At 37.9% G+C, this 25286-nt stretch overlaps 1 pseudogene; it reads right to left on the bottom strand.

The window, feature by feature from the left end:
• Positions 1–3602: 3602 nt before the first annotated feature.
• On the bottom strand, positions 3603–23991 carry LOC117716842 (small ribosomal subunit protein eS25 pseudogene; annotated as a pseudogene).
• Between the last annotated feature and the right edge of the window lie 1295 nt (positions 23992–25286).

Raw genomic sequence — 25286 nt, 5'->3', positions numbered from 1 at the left:
ATTTCTGAGAGTGTGGTAAAAAAAAAAAAAACATGCAAAAACAATTCAAAATAAAACAAAGTAATAACAAAAACTTAAGAAAAAATTATTCTGCTTACAACTCTAAACTATCTATCAGTCAAGGTAGGAACTTTTAAGCAGTAAATCACATTCATAGTCAACTGGAAAAATGAATGCCTACATGTTGATTGTGATCAGCACCTTCTCTATCCTTCCACAACACCCAAGGCTTATATCCAGCAAATCATGCTGCCCACAGTAGGCATGCCTTTTCAGTAAAGGCAGTCCTCCCCAAAACATGCTCATAGGCCAACCATATCTAGACAACCCCTCATTGATACTGTTCTCTCAGGTGATCCTGGATTTTTTTTCAAGATGACAATTAAAACTAACGTAAGTTCTTATTCTATGAGTGAGTGGAGAATCCTACTCAACATGCACTACACTGAATCATATGATTTTTCCGGATGAAGACCAGTTCAAAAGAACAATTACCCTCTTGCTTGTCATTATTTTGTAAATGAGAAAGCCTAGTTCCTAGCATTCTTTTTCTTCAGAATGAAACATTGTCAGATTGAGCATCATTTGCTCTCTAGTAACAATTCTATTTTTTTAAGCCATACCATTTAGTGTTTTTTTTTCCCCAGTCTAGGATTTAGTGTAAGATTTTTAACTTCACACATGTACCATCTCCTGAGCCAATGCTTTTCCCTTATTTATAAGTCTCGGATTTTCATTAATTTTCAGGTTATAATATAATGAATAATCCATGTGGTTATCACCAGTGATGCACATGAATGTAATTGGGAATAATAAGTGATGTGAATGTTAATGAATGGGTGAACTCACTCTACTGAATTCTAGGCGTCACATAGTGTCCAATGGCTGCATTACTTTAGCACCCACGGGCACTTCCAGAAGAGAAAACCTAATTCAGAGGCACCTATTCATTACAATTTCAGGAGGTCTTACAATGGATCCTAGCTTCCTTGGAGGAATTTTCTATAATTTATGAAAAATTACCTTAAAATTATGGAGGAAAGACATCTGTTTAAAAGTGGATATCCTGGCATGTGGCTAATAATTACAGATATAATTAAAAGAGAGGTTCCAATTTACTTTAGCTTCTTCTCAGCCTTTAGCTCTTAAAGTAGGACCATGTTGTCATAATGATAGCTTATATCATAGAGTCAAACTGAGCACATCTTCCTCTTAAATCTTTTGTTTTAATTTTTAATTTTTTTTTTTATTTTGCTTCATATAGAAGCCCTGAGTTCTGGCTCTCCTTCCTCTGATTATGCCACATGTTATTCAGCCATGATTCAGTCCAGAAACAGAGTACATGAAAGCATGTTCAACTTCCCAAACTATCAATTGAAAGTTGCTGAGAAAACATGAAATGTGTTGAAATTTACTGAGTTCAAAGACCAACTTGTCCATTGAGTCTTAGGATGCCCACACTTGGGAAAATCAGGATTTAAACTTTTTAAAGGCTTTTGTGTTTATATTTCAAGTAATTCAAAGTAGATCTGACAATTTTTATTAAACTTAGTAGCTCCATGAAAAAGGTGAAGAGACAAAACTGACACAGAACACCATTGACATATTGGTAGCTGTTGGGTATCCCACATTAGTTCAGAAGGAGATGAGATAATTTTCTTGGACAAGATGAATAGGAAAGTTTGAACCACATAAGAAAGCTCTGGGGGTGGCTAAAAGTTTGGACTGTAAGCCAAAGAGGACAGAGTAAGATTTTGGAAGTCAACTCTTATGGCAGCAGTATATATTAATGAGTGAGTTCTTTTAGAGCATTTAACAGAGATCCATCCTTGAGTCTTAGTAACTGTAACTCTAACCCTTCTGCTATTGCAGTAACTGTAACTCTAACCCTTCTGCTATTGCAGTAACTGTAACTCTAACCCTTCTGCTATTGCAGTTGCTAATAATAATCAGTATTGTTATAGTAGTAGTCACTTTTTATAAGAAGAACATATAGAGAATGAAGCAATATCTTCTATGCTTTTGCGTTGAATAGATGAGAAGCAAAAATGCTCAATCTGGACTATAGGCAACAGAGACTAGTCCAGCAAGTGATCAAACAGTCAAATTAACAAGTCTGATGAAGCAGACTGTGACCTTTCTCTGTCCACCACAGCATTTACTATTAGCCTTGGGCCATACTCCTCCATATGTGACAGAGCAAATAAGTTGAGGCTCCTTAAGAGATTCAGAGATTCCTTTCCTCTAGACATTCTAAACCAGAATCTATATTTTAATAATTTGTCTAGGAGATATTCTATCTCTATATAGGATGGAATTTAAAAGTGGCAGTGTTTTCTAACCTGTCTAGCTCTCAAATAATATAGTCGGAGACCCACTGATGTATTCAACAAGCTTTAAGCACAGTAACTGAGTAGATATTCCTAATCTTCTATGGTACCTCTATGGTATGGTAGTTAATTCACAGCCACATAAGTTATTTGCCTTAAGATTTTCCTTGGCTTGCTTTGCTATAGCTATCTGTACCCAAGGAGAACTCTCTTGGCAACTCCTCCTCATGCCCAACCAAATGGCAACTTGTCTTTGTCTTCCTCCACCTTGAGGCCCTTCTCCTATATCTTCACTTGCCTCCTGCTGAACTCATTCTCCCTCTATCTTCCTCCTGAAACCCCTGGCAGGGATCAGTAGGCCAGCCTTTCTATCTCCTTTGCCCAGTCATTGGCTGAATAGCTTTTTATTAACCAATCAGAGATAATTGAAAAGCATCCTTTATATCATATTGGTATACAGAAGATTCTTCACTATTCATTACAACGCCCATGCCCATGTCTATGTCCTGACTGTAACTAGATCTTAGGTCACAAAAATCAGCATCTGAATACACAGTACACAAGACCCTCCTACAACATCTCTAGTTAACAAAGAAGATAATTTTTAATGTCAGATGTAACCTGAAGGAAGTATATTTCTCTTGTATGGAGTTTATTGCTGTCTTTCTTGAGGCACTAAGTAGTGTCCTCATCCTTAACATTGTCTAAACAGCTTCAGAACACATGCTTTCAACCTCCTTTTTCTTTCTTACTAAAAGTATTTAGAAGATAAATTACAACTGCTTCCTAAAGCTGTTCAAAAACACAAATTACTTAAATGTATTGATTTATATATTCTGCCTTTTTAAAAAGTCACATGTAATAATACACCTATAAATTAGTTATTCAGTTGTGATTTTTTTTTTTTTTGCCCCCAGGACTTTTTGAAAATTTATCTCAATTTGAAACTTGCAATTGTAAATTTGCAATTTATTCAAAGTTTGTTCAACTTTGCAAAATTTATTCAATTTTGCAATTTTATCAAAGTTTTGTGGGGCTGTAGCTCATGCGTGGGTATGGGTTCTGTTGGGCTGAGTTGTGGATCCTGTGTGTCTGCCACCCCAGGCGGCTCAGAGGGGAAGAAGCACTGGAATTTGACTGCATATACTCAATGGGGTGCCGAGCAGACACTAGGCTATGAGAAGCCACCGAGCTCCATTCTGGGCATGGGGAGATCTCAGTCTGAGGTCCCACAGGGTGTGTGTGTGGGGGGGGGGGGGGGGGACAGAGCTCTCAGGTCGGAGGTCTCTGGGCAGAAGCAGCTGGCGGGAGACTGGCTGGTCCCAACCGTTGGGCACCCAGAGGCCACTGGGAGACCACAGAAGGACTGAGATGGGGGCATATAGGCTGGACCGGCCCACAGCCGAGAGGGGTGAGGGAGAGAAACTCAGGTGGTGTGCCTAGGGGTAGATGAGAGTCTTGGTCGAGGCAAGTCACTTGGCTGGGTCATGGCTGGCTCAGCTAGCTTGCTTGAGTTGACAGGCCTCCATGGCTAGAAAGTAGAGAAGTCTGGGGGGGGGGGGCAGATTAGGCAGTGGTTCATTGGTTGAAGGCCCCCCTACAGTTCTCCACTGCGAGCCCCAAAGACAAGTTTATTGTCATGGCGGAAAGTGAAAGAAGCTGTATCCCGTGTCCTCAGGGTGGGCCTGAGGTTAAATATTTTTTGCAAGGAGGAAGGTCTGGGAAGGAATGCTTAATTGGCTACACCCTCTGGCCTTTAGGTATCTCATTAATATGGAGATCTCTTGAGGCTCTGAGGCCTGTAGCCAAGCCCTCTACCTGTGTTATGTGACCTAAGGCCACAACCCTTTCTTTGGGAGGAGCTGTAAATAATGCAAAATCAAGAGTCTTCTTCCTAGAAAGGGGTAAACAAGAACAAAACACCAAACGAACAAAATGTAAACCATTATATAATCTCCGAGGCAAGTTTCAATGAGATACCAACTGTGATATCTTAGAGATGACTTGATTTTATACCAACAAATACTAAAATTTTTGTCTCAAAGGGATAAGGGTTAAGCCGAAAGCCTGAGTTCCCCCAGCTCAGACTGGAGATGAAGTATAAGTCTTCAAGGAGTAAGAATAATTCTTTAAAGCCCTCCCAGTTGAATAAATGTCTTAGGAGTTTCTTTCTCTGTCCTTGAGTCACTTAGGCATTTTCATTAAGATTGGCACTACTGATGTTTTCTGTTACAGACTGAGAACGCCTATGAGCTGATTTTCACTGAAATCATCTGAGTTTTGATAGCAACCAACCTTTTAAAGGGTTTTTGAAATAGTGATGGCTTCTACTTGCTGAGTAATTCAAAGTAGGAAGGAAGAGGAAGAAGAGGATAGCAAAGGAGGAAGAGCATGAAGGGGGGAAGAAAGGAGGAAGAAAAAGGCACACAGATAGACAGAGAATCCAATACACATACAGGAAGGAAGGAAGGGAAGAAGGGAGGGAGGGAGAGAGGGAAGAAGGGAGGCAGGGAGGGAGGGAGAGAGGGAAGGAGGGAGGGAGAGAGGGAGGGAAGGAGGAAGGGAGGGAGGGAGGGAGGGAGAGAGGGAGGGAGGGAAGATGGTCAACTGTTGGCTGTAGCCTGTAGAAGTTTGTCCTCAATATTTGAAATTTTATAAAATTTATCAAGCTACCATCTTTCATGAGGAAACACAGCTTGTCAAAAAGATCACAGTTCTGTTTTCTAATCAGTTTCCTCTACTTTCCCCTGACAGCTATGTCAGTTACAGTGATTTTCTAGTTGCATTTGGAAAATTTCATTTGTTTGTAAGGTCAGATACATGCCACAAATAAGTCAGTGCGTCAAGAAACTGCCCAGTCCAAATGCCTTAAGAGATGGATTTATTGTTCTGTCTACATCCTCAAATATGAGACAAAATAAGGTTTATTCAAGTATTTTATGAAAACGCCCACATAAATCATAGGAGTTCTGTATGGTAGTAAAATTCCCATTCTACACTAATTTTTTAAAAGGATGACAACTTAAGGTCTAGACTCAGGGACTTAAACGTTTGCAAGGTAGTAAGTTGAGTTTGACTTAAGTCAATGTGTGTGACAATCGAAAGCAAAGATGACTTTTGGTGTCCCTAAACTCCCAAGTTATCCCTGTTTCACATGTTTGTTTCACTGTTTGTTTTGTTTTTGTGAAAATACAGATCCACCAAGAGTATCTTAGTCTAATCTAGAAGAATCCAATTTGTTGAAAGAAATATCACTTGGTGTCTGGCCAGCTGCAACCAGGGGTCAGAAAATGCTCCTCTCTCTGATTCAGGGATCATCTGGACAAAGTTCAGTTTCCAAGTACCTGCCTAATCTTGAATTCTTAGATTTCTAAATTCCCCCCATGCTATTTTTATAAAATGGTCTTTATAATTTTTCACGAAGACCCTCAAATTCAGGAGACCCTTACTCAAGTCTCAGAAAATCACAGCCACCCAAAAATCACAAGACACCGTACCTGGATACAATCAGCAGAGGTTTATTGGGGAGAGTTGGCTAGCCAACGATCAAACTGCTCGTCCACACAGGAACAGAATTTGACCCTGGCCAGCAAGCTGAGGGGCTTTTTTATAGCTCGGGGTGGGGAAAGGGAGGAATTTTCCATGGTTACACATGATTGGTTGTATTTTCATGTGGTTACACATGATTGGTTGTTTTACAAATTTTGAACATCAGCAGGCTGTAACACTGGGAAGACCTCATGGGGGGAAGGGTAACCAAGAACAGTGGAAAGTTAGCTAGTTCTTAGAACCACCCAGATGACTTGCATCTTTCTCTGTGGTCAGGAATGTGTCTTCTTGCTTTGGGCCTTCCCACCCATGGGTGGGTTTTCTTCCCTGAGGAATGTTGCTCTTCCCCAGTGTATCCCGGGCAGTGAAGACCTGAAATCTTACATTCAGTTCCACTTTCTGGAACCTGCATTCTTTTGCTCAGGTCTAGGAATAAAGAGAAAGCCTGTATATATTTTATAAAATGGTCTTTATAATTTTTCACTCTACACTATAAGTGGAAGATATTTTTCTGCTGTTTTGGTCAGTTCATCTACTTCTTATTTTAACAATCTAAAGTTGACTCTGAAATCAGAAAAAATAAATTCCATAATATTTGCATATATGTAGAACTTGAAAATCAAGAGACATAATAAAACAATTGTGAAAGGGACCAGAACAAGCACAAATGAGCACATGGTCTTATTTAGTCTTCATTCTCTGAAGAAACATAAAAAGATAAGAGAAGAGCTGTACAGAAAAAAAGGTGCTTCATGTGGTAGTCAGTTTTATTAGTTCTCAGCAGAAAATATCTTCTGCAGTAGCCATTACTGATATATACTCAGAATCATGGAGTTTTGTCAAATAAAACTTTTCTTGATGTAAATTACTAGAATGAAGGAATTCAATACAAATCAGTACATGAATACCTGACTCTATTCTATGTGTGTTCCATTATTGTAAAATTATGGATCCATAGCCTCTATGCATTTAACGTACACTAATCCATTTAGTAGCATCCTTTCTAAGATAGTTTTGTCATTAACTCCATTTTCTAACTAAGCAAAGCAGAGCACAGATTATGGGACGTACTTGTGAAGTTAAGAGTTGGTTCTAGATTCACTTGCCTTCATAACCTTTAATCCCTCAGAAACATCAGAAGGAATCAGGCCACATTCATAAGAGAAACCCTTTGTTCCAGTTAATATTTCTTAAGCATCTGCACATTTACTCTAAAATGTTTGTTATCCTACAGATTTCTTCAGGGAATTTAAGGCATTGTTTACAGCCTGAGTAAGTGGGCAATCTGTCCTGCCAGAGTCATTTTACCAGAGACATGGGTAGGACTTACTCTAGTGTCTACAATTTGAAATGTTTGTTCCTGTGAGTCCCACTGCAGACCTGGTACTGTTTGTTTGTCTTACATACAGCATTTTATTACGGCTGATGGTCATAATTCCCTCTCAGTGAGTCCTGCTTCCAGCAGTTCTAGAGATAAAATGACATTTTGAGGTCCTTCAAAAATATTTCCCTCCAATATAAACATTACCAAATGTTACAAAGTATGCATTTTAAGCCAGGCCGCCCTCCAATGTGTCTTCCAAAACTAGTACTAATTTATCCAGCCTTTTGGATTAAGAAAATATTGTAATGGTCCATGATTCGCCAAAGAATGATACCCTGAACTCTAATAGTATGTAAATACAGAGTATCATTCTGCAGAAATCCAGCATGCTGGGATATCCTATTACCAACATAGAGAGACACCCAAGTGAGCTTGCAGCACATTAGGGAATTTGGGATAGGTGACCTTTATGTTAATCTATTGTATCCATCTCTACAGACATCCCATTAGCATTGTGTCCGGGCTGAAAACTTGCTGGGGAGATCTGGGAACTATTACTGAGGCAGTAGCTGAGGAAGCCTGGAAACTGCTGCGGACCCATTGTCCTTGCTTCAGGCCAGGTGGCTGAGACATTCCATTACTGGACATGAGGGCATGAGGGCAGAAGCCTGTTTTTTTTTTTTTTTTTTTTTTTTTAAATTAGTAATTGACTTGCCTGGACTTGCTTGGACTTGCTTGGACTCTTGCTTGGACTTGCTAGTCTCCTTAACTGCCAATTTAAAGTCTGCCATGGAATCAGCCTAGCCTTTTCAGTATTAGAGGGAGAATGAAAACTTTCTGTGTGCATAGTTACTAAGCACCTAGTCAGCGTTTAAAAGTAGCAATTGTCAAAACCAAAATACTGCTATTCTGTACTCTTCACAGAGTAGTTCAGGCCCGGTGGGTGTCAGTTTGTGCTCAGTATCAGTGGTTATCCCGATAATGATAATGCTGTATTACTCCTCAACAAGACGGAAATCACATAGGCTGGCAGTAATTTGGGGGAATGGTTCTGTTTATACAAAGGAAAATTTACCTCCCTCCCTATGGTACACATATTTCATTAAAAGATCATGTCTTCTGTCAAAATGAGATAATCCAGAAACAAATATGTATCCATTGGAAGAGGCATCTTTGTGTATTTAGTCATAAACTAAAGCAAGAAGAAGACTTCAGTATAAAGTTTTCCTGGATTGTACATTTGATATGTTTCTTTCTTTATCCCAAAGCACAGAAACTTGCCTTGGTAAGGGACAGCTTTCTGTGCTTTATGTTTTCAAAGAGTTTTTCTATCAAAACTATTTTCCACATTATAAACTTTCATTGCCCTGATAAAGTTTCTCACCCCCACCCCCACCCTCTAGAGAACGTCATGCCAAACTTGTTTATTGACCTCAAGAGTCTTGAATAGTCTTCAATACAATACTCTCTTTTATCCTTAGGAGAAATATGGGAACTGGAGGCTGCAAAGCTGGGTCTAGGTGTTAAGTCTGTTTACTAAAGGCGGCCATTATTCTATAAGTCTCTCTGCTAATTTCTTGTGGGCACAAAGCCGGTTGGCCCCCTGATGCTAATGAGCTTAGAGCATTTCTCTTGTTTCTGGTCCAAAGCAGGGATTTTTCTTCTTTTCCTTCTCTGTCACCTTCAGGTAAGCTAATCAGCTCTGAGCAGCCATTGCTTTGGGGGCCTGCTTCCAGCTTTCTGTCTCCAGCACTTCCATCTTTAAGCCAGTCACCTCTCCTTTAACTACCACTTATTTCCGCCTCCTGTTTCCTTTGTATTTGGCATCCCGCCAGCATGGATGCCTGATAGCTTTCCTTGTGGATACTGCTCCATGGTGATTTCTTTTTGTTTTCTGAACATGACTGTTCTATTACACTTGGATTAATTGGCCATGGACTGCTATGGAAAGCCCAAGTTAGTGCCATCTAGCAACAGCAGATTGTAAGCGGCTACTCCTCCTGGGGAAGGTGGTGCAGGTTCCTCAGTCAAAACAAAACATTTGTAAGAGGAGGGAGATATGAAGAAGGTCACTTAGCAACCTGATCTGAGCTAGATGAAAGGTTCCTACCTACTAGATTTATAATGAAAAGCTTCAACATATTAAAGTTTCTTTCTTTGTTTCTTTTTTTCTTTGTTTCTTTCTTTCTTTCTTTCTTTCTTTCTTTCTTTCTTTCTTTCTTTCTTTCTTTCTTCTTTCTTCCTGATTCAATAGTTTCAGTTTTCCAAATGTATAGCTAATTGAACATGTTTGTGCATCTTCACCAGTGGCTGGGGCTTCTCTACCCTTTGTTTTTCTGGTATAAATTACTTGGGCTCTGTGTTTTAAAGCCAGCTTGATAAGACCTTTACTTAGTAGCTCCTGGAGGGTTGCCTTGGCCAAGGAACCTCAAATCTTCAGTCTCTCAGAAACCACAGCTGGAGTAATTATCTTATAGTTAGGAACTTTCTTACAGAGTTTGTTGTATGTAGCTTTGTCAAACAGGACAAGATTATGCTGCTTGTCCCAACTTTGCCTTTGGACCACTTCTTCTTTTTAGCCTTGCCACCAGATTTGTTTACTGGGTCTTTGTCTTTTTTTGGTTGACTTTCCTGAGTCTTTCTTCTTCTTGTCATCCTTGGGTGTCAGAGAGTAGTGTGACCACTGCAGCCTCACTAAGATGTTGGAAAAAAAAAAAAAAGGCTCTTTCCTTTCTTTCTTTCTTTCTTTCTTTCTTTCTTTCTTTCTTTCTTTCCTTCTTTCTTTCTTTTGAAGACCCCCATACTCGGGAGACCCTTCCTCAAGTCTCAGGAAATTACAACCACCCAAAAGCCACAAGAAACCATACCTGGATGCAATGAGCAGAGGTTTATTGGGGAGTTGGCTAGCCAAGGTCAAAACTGCTTTATAGCATGGGGTGGGGAAAGGAAGGCATTTTCGTGAGGTTACACATGATTGTTGCATTTTCACGCAGTTACACATGATTTTTTTTTTTTTTTTTTTTTTTTTTTTTTTTTTTTTTTTACAAATTTTGAACATAACACTGGGAAGACCAAGGGAGGGAGGGGTAACCAAGAACAGTGGAACATTCCAGAGGAATCCAGCCTAAATGATTTAGAGCCATGTGAAAATTACTCTGCATACTCATTCTTCTCAAAAATGTAGTTTTGCCATGTCACTGTGTCTTACCCTGTCATTATCAACTATTTCAGGTTAAATATTTCTCACTTTCTCCAGTCACAGCCCCACCTAAATGACTTGTATCTTTTTTGTGGCCAGAAATGTGTCTTCCTGCTTTTGGGCTTTTCCCACCCACAGGTGGGGTCTACTCCCTGAGGTTTGAGGTGTAATCCAGCAAGTGTCCTCTGATTCAGGGATAATATCCTCCACCCGGAATGTGCCCTGGGGCAGTGAATGCCTGAAATCTTATTTTCAGTTCCACATTCTGGAACTTGCACTTTTTCTGCTCAGATCTAAGGGCAAAGAAAAAGTCTACATATATTTCATAAAATGGTCTTATAATTTTTCACTCTACACTTTCTTTCTTTCTTCCTTCCTTTGGTTCTATACTATGCCATGTCCTGGTTTTAAATATGTTTACATGGAAAATTTGGAAATGTAATTGCACATGTTATTATATGTGTTTAGCAGATATTTTGGATTAATAGAGATGTTGGTATATTTTACTCATTGTCTGCCCTTCATAGAGAGGTATGTATAGTACATCCCTGAAACTAATATTTCTATTATTATAGTGGTATATGCTATAGGGTCTATACAAATTAAAGATCTTTTAAATTAATTTTATTAATCTATATGTATATGACTGCATAAATTTCTGTGTACCATGTATGTGCAAGTGACTACAGAGGTCAAAAAGAGTTTGTTACATGCCCTGAAACTACAGTTACAGGTAGACCCAGGTTGACCTTTCAATAGTTAAGTATGTGTTATTAACTACTAGATTTCTATTTAGCTCCCATTAGGTTCTTCATAATGTCTTAGACAGTTCTTGTGTATTTATAAAAAGTCATTACATTCTAGTTCATTATTTTGATAACAATAAATACTTCTGTGATTTGATAAGGTTATTAAAAACAATATCTAAACACAAAAGATAATCATAAACTCACTTGAAATGATAAGGTCATAACTTCAGAAGATACTTCTTTCATAAAACAAATGATAATTTTAAAAATTCACTTTATTCTTAGTAAAACTCAACTGTGGTCTTACTTATTATTGAGAATCACAAAAGGGAACAGTCAAAACCTGCCAATGTATGATGGCATATGCTCTTAGAATTATATTCTAAGCATGTTTTTATTGGACAAGACAGGTTTTGTCTTCTTTTGAAATATCATCCTGTCACATGGAACCAGGTCTTCATGCATTGGATGCTCATTGTACAGAAGCAGAGATTTCTAGTTCTTATTTTAAAATATTGTCTGAGAAAAGAACAAAATACATGCAAACCGAGCTAGATTTTAAAACATGCTTAGTCTGATTTTTATAAGCTTAGCATAGATTTTCTTTTTTTCAATTAATTGTAGAAAATGGCCATTTATTTCTTTGCTATTTCAAAAACTACCTCAGGGTCCCTTAGGAAATCCATTCTCACCAAACAAAAGCAGCCTGGTGTCACAATCCAGGAATAGATAGCACATATAACAAAGAGAAGTAAAGGCAAACACATTTCTTTGATTTCCCCGTAGACACTTCTGGTCATGATATTTAAAAGAAGTAACCCAATGAAAAATGATTTTCTTGCAAAACTCAAATATCTAATACTAACATTTACCCAGACCCCAGGTTCACCTTTCAGGCTGTAACTGACTGTGTGTATAAACTTGGAAGCTTCCAAACAAGTTCAAGGAAGCATGTGTCTGCATGTTCCTTCTCTGGCCATCTTTTAGGTAGTCCTTCTGTTAGAAATATTTTGCTGCATGGTGCCCTGGCCCTCAGAGATCTGAGGAGACCCTAGGAAAGGGGGGTGAAAGAATGCAAGGACAAGAGACATAAAGAATGAGAGCTCGTCGGAGGTTCTGATCAAGCTCTGAAAGTTTAATTTTAGGGGCAGGTTATAAGGACACAGCAAAATGGGAAGTTTGGGCAAGGGTCATTGCTTAGGGCTATCCTACTATTGAATCCTCATTGTCTAAGACAAGTCCATTGTCATATACTTATTGCCCTAGACCAACCCATTGTCATTACAGGCTTCCAACAAATGTCAGACATTCTTTAAGTTCCTGGGACCTGAGACCTTCGAACATCCTTTCTTAACCTTGTACTGACTAGTTTTTCCAGAACAGCAGGTAATTTCCTGAGGTTCTCTTAGAAAAGCAGGTAATTTCCTGGGTTTGGCTCCTAGCAGCATGGAACCTCAAATGCCAGTGAAAACAAAGTGATCATCTATACCTTAACACTAATATATTGGCTAAAATAAAAACCGTTTTTAGATTAAATAAACAAGTGCTGATTTAAACTATTACCTGTATATAATAAACTCTCATTTAAATGTACTTCTGTGAGTGATCCCTGCTGGCTTTCCTGGCTGTTCATGTCACAGAAATACTATTAAATGCTTTCTACATGTTAGTGGTACTGACAACTTTCAAACTGTTCAGCGTCTACTTCTAATTTTAAAACCAAATATTTTTAAATATTGTGAATGTGAATAAATTGTGATAGGCCTTAAGCACTATGGGAGTTTGGAGGATAGAGGAAACACAGTATCAATAAGGCTTAATTTTCTAATCATTTCCAAGGGACAGCCATGCTCATTTTAGTCTTGAAGATATATATATATATCACACACATATATATGTATGTGTGTGTGTGTGTGTGTACACATAGTAAGAAAAGAGATGCTCAAATAGTGCAAGAAATAATAAGGAAAGAAAAAAATAAACCCAAATTCCTCACAATAGCTCATGTTGTATTTAGTAGCCAAGAGGAAGTTTGGTGGTGCTATAAAGATCCCCAGTTAGTGATTACTCAGACAAGTTGCTAATTATATACAGGGCCAGCCACACAACACCATGTAAACTGTTCCGAGATGCCCTGAAAATGTCTTAGCTGAGCAAATGTTTTCAGTGAGGGGAATAAATAATCAAGTTGATTTGCTTAGGGAATAATCAATGCCCTTATTGTCTATTTGGGGAACCCTTTGGTTGGTAGAATCTGATCCAAGACACCACCAAATCCAGAGCTTGGTAAGAATGTTTACACAACTGGAAGAAAGTTAGGAAGATAAAATGATGCCCATGAAGGGAAAAAAAAATATGCTTTGTTAAAGGTATAAATGATCAGACAGGATAGAAGAATGGATTGACAGCACCTACATGTAACTTCAGATAGTAACAGTCAAAAATAGGAACTCAGTTTTTACTTCTCTACCCATACAACTGACATGGAGTTTGAACTATCTTACTTAAAATGTGGTAGTAGGATTTCTGCTTCAAGAGTGAATAGTGTACTGAGAAATGGGGAACAGAAATTGCTTAACGTAATTAGACCAGGCTCCAAAGGCAAACTACAAGCTATAGTGCCAGAGCACAGCACGGTCAGTACTGAATAAGACACCCTAGAAAGGCAACTGGGGCTAAATGTAACAGGGCTATAGTGGCTGTTCTTTGTGATTTTATGGTCTTTCCTAATCAGAGAAAGAAATAAGAAGAATAGTAATTTAAGGAAACTGATCTTGTACATGATAAAGAATTAAAGCAGAGTGTTCAGTTAGAAAGCTAATGTCAAGGGAGAAAAAGAGGAGCTCATGGGACAAGGGACTGGTTCATTAGCAATGGAACTCATAGTTCCATAGACCTCATGCAAGCATTTAGGTTTATTCATTTAGTGGGTAATTGAATCTAGCTCTGCCTGTGTATATGTGCATGCATATACAGACATACCCCTACACCTCTGAAGAATTTTATAACACTCTGGTTGTGCTTTGGTATTTCTATACAAGTGCAACTCATGCATTGACAATATTACCAGATCAGAAACACCCATAGCTTGCTGCCAGACAGGACCTTTTGCCTTGGTTTGTAGGTTTGTAAGATGCTTCAGTACTCTTGATCTAGACTCAGAAGTAACTAAAATACCTTTCTACATGAGCTTTCATCCTAGTTGTTTTAAGTGTAGAATCAATCAGTGGTATAATGCTAATCACACAGCTCTAAAGACAAAAGGTTTACTGTTCAAATATTTTACTTTCTTTATAAAAGTCTTATTTTTATAAGTTCCTAATTTTTCCCATTTTGTTTTAATGGATTCCTGTATTTATTATACTTATACATTCTTTTCTGGCTTTCTCACTTATATATCCCCAGTATATCTAGGCTTCACATTACTACAGTATTAAAATTTATATCTTACCCTAATGCTTAGCATCATTTAATTATTGATCTGCTATTATTGCCTGCACAGACAATGTAAGCATAGAACTTCTATATATAATATAGTCCGTTATTTGTTTTAGAATATTGATCTCATAGAAATAAAATGCGGGGCACAAACATGAGTCATTCACATATTGTTAAACTTCCTGTGAGAGTCTAATATTAACAGAGACATAAGAAAATATAGATGTCTGTGAGATAACTCAACAGGTCAAAGTAGTTGCTTCAAAAATACCAGAAGATCTCTGTTCAATCTCTAGAACTCGGAACTGATTCCATAAAGTTGTCTTTTAAACTTCACATTTACCATCATGATGTGCAGATATGCTCCACTTTATATGGTGATGATAATAATAATTTAAAATGATATATTTATTCCTAGACAATATTATACAATGTATTTTGATCATATCTACTCATCTCAGCTTCCACTTCTGCTTCTCTACCCACCCAGCTTCCAGTTCTCTCTTTCTCTTTATTTAAGCCCATTTAGTCTAGCTTGTGTTGGGGCCTATCTTAGAGTGTGCTCAATATAACAGAATATACATCATTAAAGTAAATTAATAAAATATTGTAATACATGTTTAAAAGAATGGTAAATGATATTTTAAAATATATATTTTCATCTAATATATTTAAAATATTTCTTTAAACATATTCTCAAATTATTATAGACTTCTGTTTATCCTTTTCCCTTTGTGATTTAATAAATGCTCTAAACTAATAGCGGACCTCATTTGTAATACCCCAATAGTAAGTGGCATGTGGCTACTGTGCGAGATAGCATAGCTTAGGATGTTTTCTCCAGATGTGTACTATTTGGCACTAGAGAGATGATACAGTGATTAGGAGAACTTACTGTTCTTGCAAAGGACCAATATTTTGGTTTCTAGCATGCAGTTACCCATATCTCCTATCCAGGATAACTAACTCCATCTTTGGCCTCTTCATACACCTAGACTTATATACACATATCTAAACACACACACACACACACACATCATGATTTTAGAAAAAAATGAAATGGATAGTTTTAACATCTTCGATTGTTTACAGTTGTTATTTATATCCTCTTAAGTTTATCAACATAATCTACATTTTTTAGTTCTGCAAATAATTCAATACTTACCAAATATTGATATGAAACTAAATGTTAATTAAACTCTGTTTAAAAAGAAAGATCCATAATTGCCTATATTCAGAATCAAGCAGTCAAAAGTTACATAAAAGTAAGAAAATAAATGTGTTCATTTTAAAAATTACATTATTTTTAAAATGACTGAGAAATATATCCAGAATCATTTAAAACAACTTAATAGAAACTCATTTTTCTAACATAGTCAGTCACCCATGACCATAATCAAAGAGAGAAAGATGGAGGGAGGAGCAAGGGGAAGGAAGATAAGAGGGAGGAAGGGCTGGGGGAAGAAGGGAAGGAGAGAGAGAGAGAATGTATCAAAATAGGATCTGTATAATCAGAAAATCATTGTGCTGTTGGTATAGCCAATCCAGATAATTCCAGCCCCCAGCTCCCAACAAATACTGGTCCTTCTTTCCCCTCAGATGGCTGAAGTCTGTAATTCCCTCACTAGCAAGCATCACTGCTGAGGGAGATGGATTCCGGCTTCCCCTATCTGGGTCTGTTCCGCTCTGCAGGGGCGAACTGCCAATTCTCTCATACCAGCTTCCGCTTGAATTTTCAGCTGTAATTGTTCACATTCTCGCAGTACTTATGCTACGAGGGCAACAACAGCAACAAACAGGAGCATTTGCAGTTTCTTTCCATCTACTGGGAAGCCACCTTCCTAATCAATTCTCCTCAGCAAATGCTCTAGGACAGTGGAAAATTCCTTGGGCGAGAGATAATACCACCCAAGGGAAAATGCATTTATAATTGATGTGGTAAAGAGCTGTCAGACAGACATGGGTTTTCTCAGCCATTCTTGTAAACACTGTTAGCAGCCCTGCCTACAACAGCAAAAGCCTACAATCTCTCTAGCTCTAGGTAAGAGGAAAAAAATAAAAGCTATGCAGCTAGAAAAAGCCCATGTAGCAGATCCCATGGTCATGTCTGTTGAAGTTCCCTAAAACTGAGGACTGTCAAGACTTCTTGGCTTCTGTGAATGTAACCACAATTTGTGTTAAAGTTAGCTTGAATAAAGTGCTTGATTTATTGCTGCGCACTTTGCCAAGAATAGGAAAAGGAAGGGAAATAAAGAACATGAAAGGAACTTCATCAAAAATTGAGGCTTTTCTTCTCAAATAGTCTTGGGTGTCATCAGAACAAGAAGGTATTTCAGAGATGTAGGAGTTGCTTAAAGCCTGGTAGATCCTGCAATTGACGGTGTTTGGTAGAGATTGCAGCCTGTTTTAGCTAGATGCCAACTATAGGTTATGGATTAGACTTCATTCTTATCACACCTGTGAGTGCTGTAAGGAAAGTACACAAAGAAAAATATGTTTATTTTACTCTATTTGTATAAGCTCAAAAGTATCATCACAACAATATGTTAACAAAATTGGAAAAAGTGTTTAAGTACAGTTCAAGATGGTTTTGTGTTTTCTAGGGGACTGGATTTTAAATTTGCCAGGTCCCGATCCCCCAAGATGGCAGTCTGGACTCATCCCAGGTTGCATTCTGACCAAGTGAATACTTAGCATTCTGAAAAAACCTTGTAAAGTAGGTTTCTGTATGTCAGAAAAGGCATTACTTATCTGTTTTTTACAACCCCTCTCCCCAAACTCCAGAACAGGCATCCAGTTTTCTCTTAACTCAAACAAGCTTCCAACAATTCAGAGTCCCTGAATACTTCCCAGGCTGTTCCAGCCAACCTGCCTTCCTCCTGCAGCTACAGAACCCCTTATAACTGGCAGAGCTCTCTCACCATTTATTTTTCTGTCTTCTCTCATAGACCAGCAATTGCCAATCTGCTCCTTTCCTTGCCTTTCATCCCCTTTCTCTCTGTGTCTCTGAGAGGTAGCCATGACTGATTCCCCTAGATAACCATGGCCATTCTCTCTCTCTTAGCCACGATAAAATGTTCTTACATCTATGAATATAATTATGGCTGACAGGCATACAGATAACATACATGGCAAATGTATGCTTGTACTTGAGTTAACTACTTTAGTTTAGATTTTAAGAAAATAAGTTTCATTATATGATCCTCCTTTCCCTGCCTGACAGAAGGAGCTCCTACCTTTCAAATGTGGTACACACTTTTAATCTCAGCACTTAACAGACAGAAGCAAAAGGGATCTCTGTGAATTTGAGGCCAGCACAGTCTATACAATGAGTTTCAGAAAAGCCAGAGCTACATAATAAGATCTTCTCTTGAAGACACACACACACACACACACACACACACACACACACACACATCAAAATGTGGTGGGTTTTAGCAAATCTCTGTAGATTAATGCCTAATTAGTTTAGGTATGTAACACAGTGGCATTGAAATAATGTTGTCTTCAAGTTAGATTGTAAGGGGAAACTTGCAATTTATCTAACTGTGATTTAATTGAATGATTTGAATGATTTTTTCCCTAAGATTTCAGTGGGGTGTCTCCTTAGTCACTTCAAATAAATCAGCGACAGTTTCCTTTCCAAGTTCCTTCCTGAGTTAAATCCAGCTTCATTCTTGGTTTTAGTTCAGACAAAAGACTTGCCTGAAACTCAGGTTTGCAGTTGAAATCTTGACCCACTCCATTACTTGCTGGCCCCTTCTTTTTTAAATGAGTGCTGTGTCTACCTCTTTCTTTAATTCCTTCCTATCTGTCTCTCCTGTGGATGTGCCAAACATGGATCCTCAGAGCCTAGATGATTATATGAACACTGGCCTAACAAGTTCCTTTTCTTTCTCATGGTTAACTCTGCCCACATCCTTTCTGAAATAGATTTGTGATCTTTCTCTCCTGGCAAGGGAAGACACATTTACTATTGACTTCATCTGGCAAAGAAACATTACAGGGCTATATTGAAGCTAAAAAGGCAGTTGTCTGGATAAATTTGGAGACACACAGACCCTGAGGCAGCAGAGTGTAGTGGCAGGAGCAGATTGTAGAGCCAGACAGCTAGGATTTGGATCTCAGTGTGCCTCTCTCTAGCTGTATGATCCGGGTTGTGTAAGTGGCACAATACTGCTGTGCCTTAATTTCCTCCTTTATAATATTGGAGATTCAGACAATAACCTAGCATATTCAAAAGGGGCCATTTGTGGGAATTTAATAAAGGGAATCTTTTATAAAGTTGTGAGTAGGCTTAAGGAAGATGAATAATGGATCACAAAGCACTCTGGCAATAAAACACTGTACCCTGCTTAAGTGTGAAAGGGCCATGGGAAGAGTTGCTAATAGACTCTTTGGAGAATTATAGCTGTAGGGTCAGATACCTATGGAAGCTGGAGACTTTGGGTTGAAAATGTATCTGTTGTCAAAACACAGATGACAGAAAGGAAGCTAGTAAAGTGAAATACTGATCCTTCTATTCATCTTTTTTCTAATATAATACCAGTTCTTACTGGTTGGAGTAATGGTAAAATAGAGGACATGTAGCCTAGCAATTGAAAACAGGCTCTTGGACTTGAATCATGGTAAAACATGGGAGATGTGGATACAGAGTTGCTAAGAGAAAATATTCAGCTTAGTAACAGCATCACCCTCCCAGGATTTTGCACCACTTAAATCACTTTCACCTGCAAGGCACAAGGATTAGACTTTCTGTTTTCTTTTCTAAAATTGTTTACTTCTCTAATAATGATGATCTCCATTAAACTGTCAAGTTAGGTATTTCAAGATTTAATAAGAACCTGATTTTCTCATCAGTGAACTGATTTAAGATGTATGTAATGGTACTTCAGAACAAGACAGACCTTGAGAAGTAAAAGAGTATCTGTTGGCCAAAATCTTTTAGGCAATATTGTATTAGCTGATTTAGCTAGATTTCTTTGTTGTTGTTGTTTGTTTGAAAGCAACTATTCATTCCAATATGAAACTATATTCAGACCATACAGTAGAATAACAAAAAGGAAACATATAAATGGCCAGGCTCAGTGTTTCAGCTCAAAAGAGAATGGTGTGAATGGAGATTGGCAAGTCTGATGAACATGGAATTAGCAAGAGACATAAACATAAGCCTCTATACATACCAATACGTTCTTTGATTAAGCATTTCATTGTATTCAGAGAAGAACATGCTTTGTGAGCAGGATATAAGCTGATGCCACATCTTGGTTTTAGACCTTCAGGGACCCTTATTATGGAAGTAGCAAACATAAATAGAAAATTCTGCATGGGAAACAAGTATTACCATGCCCTAAATTTTAGCTAAGTGGTATCAATGTATGAAATGGACAGATGGAGAAGCATCCAGGGTCTCAGAGATAGAAAGAGTCATTTGGAGTACGCATAGACATAACTGGAATCTTAGCAGGAAAGAGAGGAGAGATCTATGATATTATTAGACTTGGAAAGAGATACCATCTTGTGAGATCTGGAATTGGAGCGATGTCTCAACACAAAGGCCTAACTATATGCAGAAAACCTGTGTGCATACTACCCAAGTTGTGTGACACACAACCACCTATAACTCAAGCTCCAGGGATCCGGTGCCCTTTTCTGGCTTCTGAAGTCTTTGGCATGAATGCATACATACCATAGGCATACACAGACCTTTAAAGGTAAATATAGTAAAACTGTGGAATCTGGATGATAGGTCAAAAGGATCATGTATTCTGTAGTAAATGAAATCAAACAATTTAATGGAAACCCTTGGCAAAAAACCATGAATTAGTTCTGAGACCCCCCACATCCCCCCATGTAAAATTGTGGGTTAATGGACAGGCCTAGGATTTTTGTCATTTATTTTATTCTCAGCCATATGCAGCTTGAGGGGTTGATTTCACCTTGGATTTCAGATCTGAACACAAGCGTATTATTTCTGAACTACCCATATTTAAATCAATGACCAGCCCAGAGAAATCCATGCATGCTAACTGGCTCATATACTCCAAGTATTATTTTCTTATTTGTTGTTTGGAATTTATTGATCTTGCTCAACTTTCTATCTACTCTCTCATAGACATAGAAGTCAATGTAACTATATTAGAATTGATCTTGTATTCAAAAAAGCTGACCCTGAGCCAATACTAATGGATTGGGGATATAGAACCAAGGCATGGCATGAGAGCCTGTCAGTCCTGCATTGGGAATGACATCGTCTGGAGTGATGAAGTGCAAGGCAAAAGAAGCCTGCAATCTTGTAGTCAATCTGCTCGGTTAATACACATGGCACTTAAAGCCTACAACGTCAATAAGCATGGGTGAGTGCTCCTGCATTGCCTCATTTTTGGGGGGAGTTGAAACTATCCTGGTTAATAATCTGAAACAAGAAAGCCAAACCATCCAGTGTCATTTTTTCCCCTGCAGGAGATTTTCTCAGATTTGCTCTCCGACTGTGTTTAGAAGTTTCAGGTGACAGAGTAGCCAACCACCAAGGTACCACCAAGGAGTACAGTGCTCTCAAGACAGCAGAGCCTGAGGGAAAAAAAAATTAAAAGGAAAATAAAAGCAAGCAGTGCAAAACAGGAAACCTGAATGGGATTTTAAAACTATGAAAATAGGCTGAAAATGACTAATAGACATATAAATATAAATTAACTGGCATTGTATTACCATTACTCTCACAATGGATCAAATCCTAGTCTATGAGTACCAAGTATGGCCAAGAAACTGAGAGGCATCCCTACACTCCAACTTCCAATATGTAAATTGAAAACCAGGGTCATTAGTTTTTAATCTGCATAAAGTAATACAGTGGCTTCGAAGAACAATGTGTCATTACCAAACCCAACTGGCAGTTAAGACCTATAAATCTCATTCTTCAAGATATACCAAGACTAGTGATTATTCGTGTGTCACAAGTTGTGTGTCTAAAATGCATAGTGAAACTTTCTATTTTTTGGAGAATAAAGTATGAAAAACAAATGTCTGAAAATCATCTAACAATTACAAAAGTATGAGTACATCCATCTATATACTACAAAATATGTATCAGGAAAAAGGGGTAAAAGGCTGCATGAATAAAAACATGAAATTCTAAAACATGATGCACACACACACACAAACCAGAAATAAGTTCACTTGATGTTCTTATTTAAATAAAATATACAAATAATACCATATTTTAGAGACTTTAATATGTGATGGAATCTTTTTTTAAATATGGAATAACAATAGGAATTATACTGTACTATCCTAAATATTACTCTTTTAAGCCTGGTTGCCTTTTTTATCTACCACTGCACACTTACTTATATGAATGCATGACTACATGTTCCTTGATCATTTTTCTATGGTCTGTTTAATAAAGAGAAATCAGTTATACTCGATATCTTAGTACATGGCTAGTAGCTCAGTATTTGGGAGAAAGGGCCACAGGATCAAGAGTTATAGACTGAGACTGGCTACTTAGTATGTAGAAGAGGCAAAATATGGGGATTCTGTCTCAAAAAAAAACTTTAATGTTTCTTGCATTTATTACTCCACTCTGGCCAGTAGCCCAGGATTTTTGTTTATTATTTTTCTCTTTATCTTATGTTTACCCTAATTGTGGACAAGAACTTTTATTTACTTTTGGTATAGGTTGGCAGTTTCCTCTCAGAACAAATCAGGGAAGAAGCTTTGTCTCCCATTGTTTGCCTGTTTTCTTTTTGGCATCACATAAAATCCTGGTCTTTCATCTCTCATGCTCTGCCTCCCCCACCCCCACCCCCCCAGATTCACTCCAGTTAGACTTGTGTCCTTATTTCTACACCAAAACCTTTCTCTCGAAACACCAATGACTTGCATTAGAGATCTGGGTCACCATATCTCAGTCCATGTCCTCTTTGATATATCAGTTGTAGTTGCTGTAATTTATCACCGCATCTTTCTTGAAGCATTCACTTGGCCTCAGGGACACCTTAGAGAAACCCTTTTAATTCTCAGTCTGTATTTCCTGTATTATTGGTTGACTTTTCCTCAGACATCTTCCTAACTTTTGCATGCTCTGAGTTTTCCTTAGAAAGGAAATGTCCTTTCTGTATGCATTCACCCCAGACATGTTTCACCAGATCTGTTCTTTTGAATAGACACTTTTAAGGAAAAGGTAAATAGTTTTTTTTTTTTCTTCTCTAGCTCAGACCTTTCAGGAATTATGGACTTATAATCAAAGGCCTGGTTAACTGGGCACTTTTTTCCCCTGACTTTTTAAAGTGGCATTTCCATAGTGAGACCTTCAGTCCTGGTCCCTTTCTGGTGTTGCTTCTTCCTGGTACCCATTAGAAACTGATGCTCAATTGATCAAGCTAAAGACCTATCTATAGCTATCACTTGATCCCTTTTCCTTACTTCTTTGGTAGGCAATGCATGTTGCTCTTCACATCCATGTTTACCCACAATGCATCCATCCCCTTCACAACAGTGGTTCCTACTCCCATGGTATGGTTCTATCTTCCTGTTCTTGCTATATTTACACAGTCCTTGTCTTTGATCTGCTTTTTCTGGTATGGCTAGATGGACACTCTGATTGACTTGAATCAAATGATGTCTTTCCTTCATATTAACTTGACTAAAAGCAAGGAATTCTATGCCTTGTGTTTGAGTCTCTAGTAAACGCCTCAGTTCCACTTCCCACTCTTTCCCTCTACTCTTTGATCCACTTCAAAGGCTTTTCTCTTCATCTACTGTATGCAGCTAGTATTCTCCTGCTGGGACCTCTACACTGCCTAATTCTTCTATCTATGATAACCCCTTTCCATACATTTTTGGGGCCATTTATTTCCTTCCTTCCTTCTACAATGTAACACAGACTTTTCTTACCTACCTTGTTTAACAACATATTTCTCTATCTCTCTTTTCACCCTTTGAATTTTCAAGGAAATTAAAATTCCTTGATATGACACTAAATGGCTTTGTGGTTTGCTATTCATCATCTTTGTCTCTCTCTGCAGGCAAGGGCTGTTTTATCCATTGATATATATCCAAGAGCCAGGATAATGTGCCTTCATGATTGATACTAGATTAATATTTGCCGGAAGAATGAATCTATGTATGAAGTGAATAAATAGTTTAAAATTTGTTCTTAATTCTCTCTATAATTTTTCTCAGCCAATTTATGAGTAGGCTCCTTTTTTGCTAATACCCAATTTAAGCTTATATGTATCCTAAAAAATACTAGTGAATAAGAAAAAACCTAAGTGTCTATAACAAATAGTCCAAATGTCATTTACCTCTATTGTTTTGTTTATTCTTGAAGTATTTTCCATTTTCATCCATGAATTGATAACGGAGGCTTAGTCGGAACAGAATGAACAGGTTCCGATTCATCACTTGACCCTTCCTTGATTATTTATACAGCTGTGCACCATGATCACTGTCTATGAGATATGCACAGTAAAATGTAGAATGAACTTAGGCTCCACAATGGGCCATATACATTTTCCTAGACTACGCAATATGTAACCCTTTTAACCCAAATTATTTTTATTACAAACTTATTTGATAGAGGGTAAAAGTAAACTATTTTTTTCCAATTAGTTTTCTGATTGTCTCATTCTGAATTAATTAAAATGTTGTTGGAATTATGGAAAGGCATTCCCATTTCTGACCCTTTGAAGCCTTTGGGAGATAAATCAGATGACTCAACAAAGTGAAGTTGTCACTAGGTAAAGCAGATTTTTCACAACTCATTTTTTTGCAACTAGGGAGACACTGAGTACTCAGGGGATTACTAAGTCTTCACTTTATTAACCGGTGACCTTTGACACAACATGACATTTCTATGATCTCTGAGGCTAACTCTTTCCATTCACTTATTGCATCAGGTGTTGGGTTCTGGGATGCTGTGAAATGCTGAATCACTCACTCTCCTTCAATCCTATGGTTCGCTTTCATTCTCCCACAATGAAGAACCTCCACTGTTCTGAACACCCCTTTTGTCTTTTCCACACATCCTCTACTATTGCTTAAGATATCCTACACTCTGTCCCCTAAGAGATGTTCCTTTCCACCTTGTAACCTTCATTATTACTATCTCAGTCCCCATATTTGTCCAGGCTGTGCTTCAAGGTTTGCATTATTGCCTCATGATCTTAAGACTCTCACATGTTCACCATCAGGGCACAATTCTTCATTTGCTGAGATCTCTCAAAACATGTTTGAACGGGAAACTCTATCTGACAGTGGATCAAACACATCATTACTTTGTAATGTTAATTTTTCTATACAAAGAAGGGACTGTGACCTTGTGCTTACATACTCTAAATAGACACTTCAAGTTCCTTGTCTTCCAGGGTGTCTTTTAATTCTACCACACATTTGATTCATCTCTACAGGCTGTTGAATATTTTTAGCTTTCCAACATTGTTTCTGCCCTTTGGTATTTACACTTAACTACTAAGGTGAAGTATTGCAATGGCATTGCTTTCCTGAATTTTTTTAGTCTGGAGAGAATGAGAGAGAGAGAGAGACCCTGTTTCTTTCTGAACATGGTACATTCTCATTTATACCCATTCTATGTGGGGCTCTATTAACTCATAAATCTCTTGGTCATCTTTATGATGCTAAAGATGGATGATCCTACTATATGACAAATTATATAAAGAAACAAATGCAGGAAGTCT

The sequence above is a fragment of the Arvicanthis niloticus genome, chromosome 11 (assembly GCF_011762505.2).
Source record: "Arvicanthis niloticus isolate mArvNil1 chromosome 11, mArvNil1.pat.X, whole genome shotgun sequence".
Lineage (NCBI taxonomy): Eukaryota > Metazoa > Chordata > Mammalia > Rodentia > Muridae > Arvicanthis > Arvicanthis niloticus.
The sequence above is the reverse complement of the archived record's forward strand: the minus strand, read 5'-3'. Positions and strand labels throughout refer to the sequence as shown.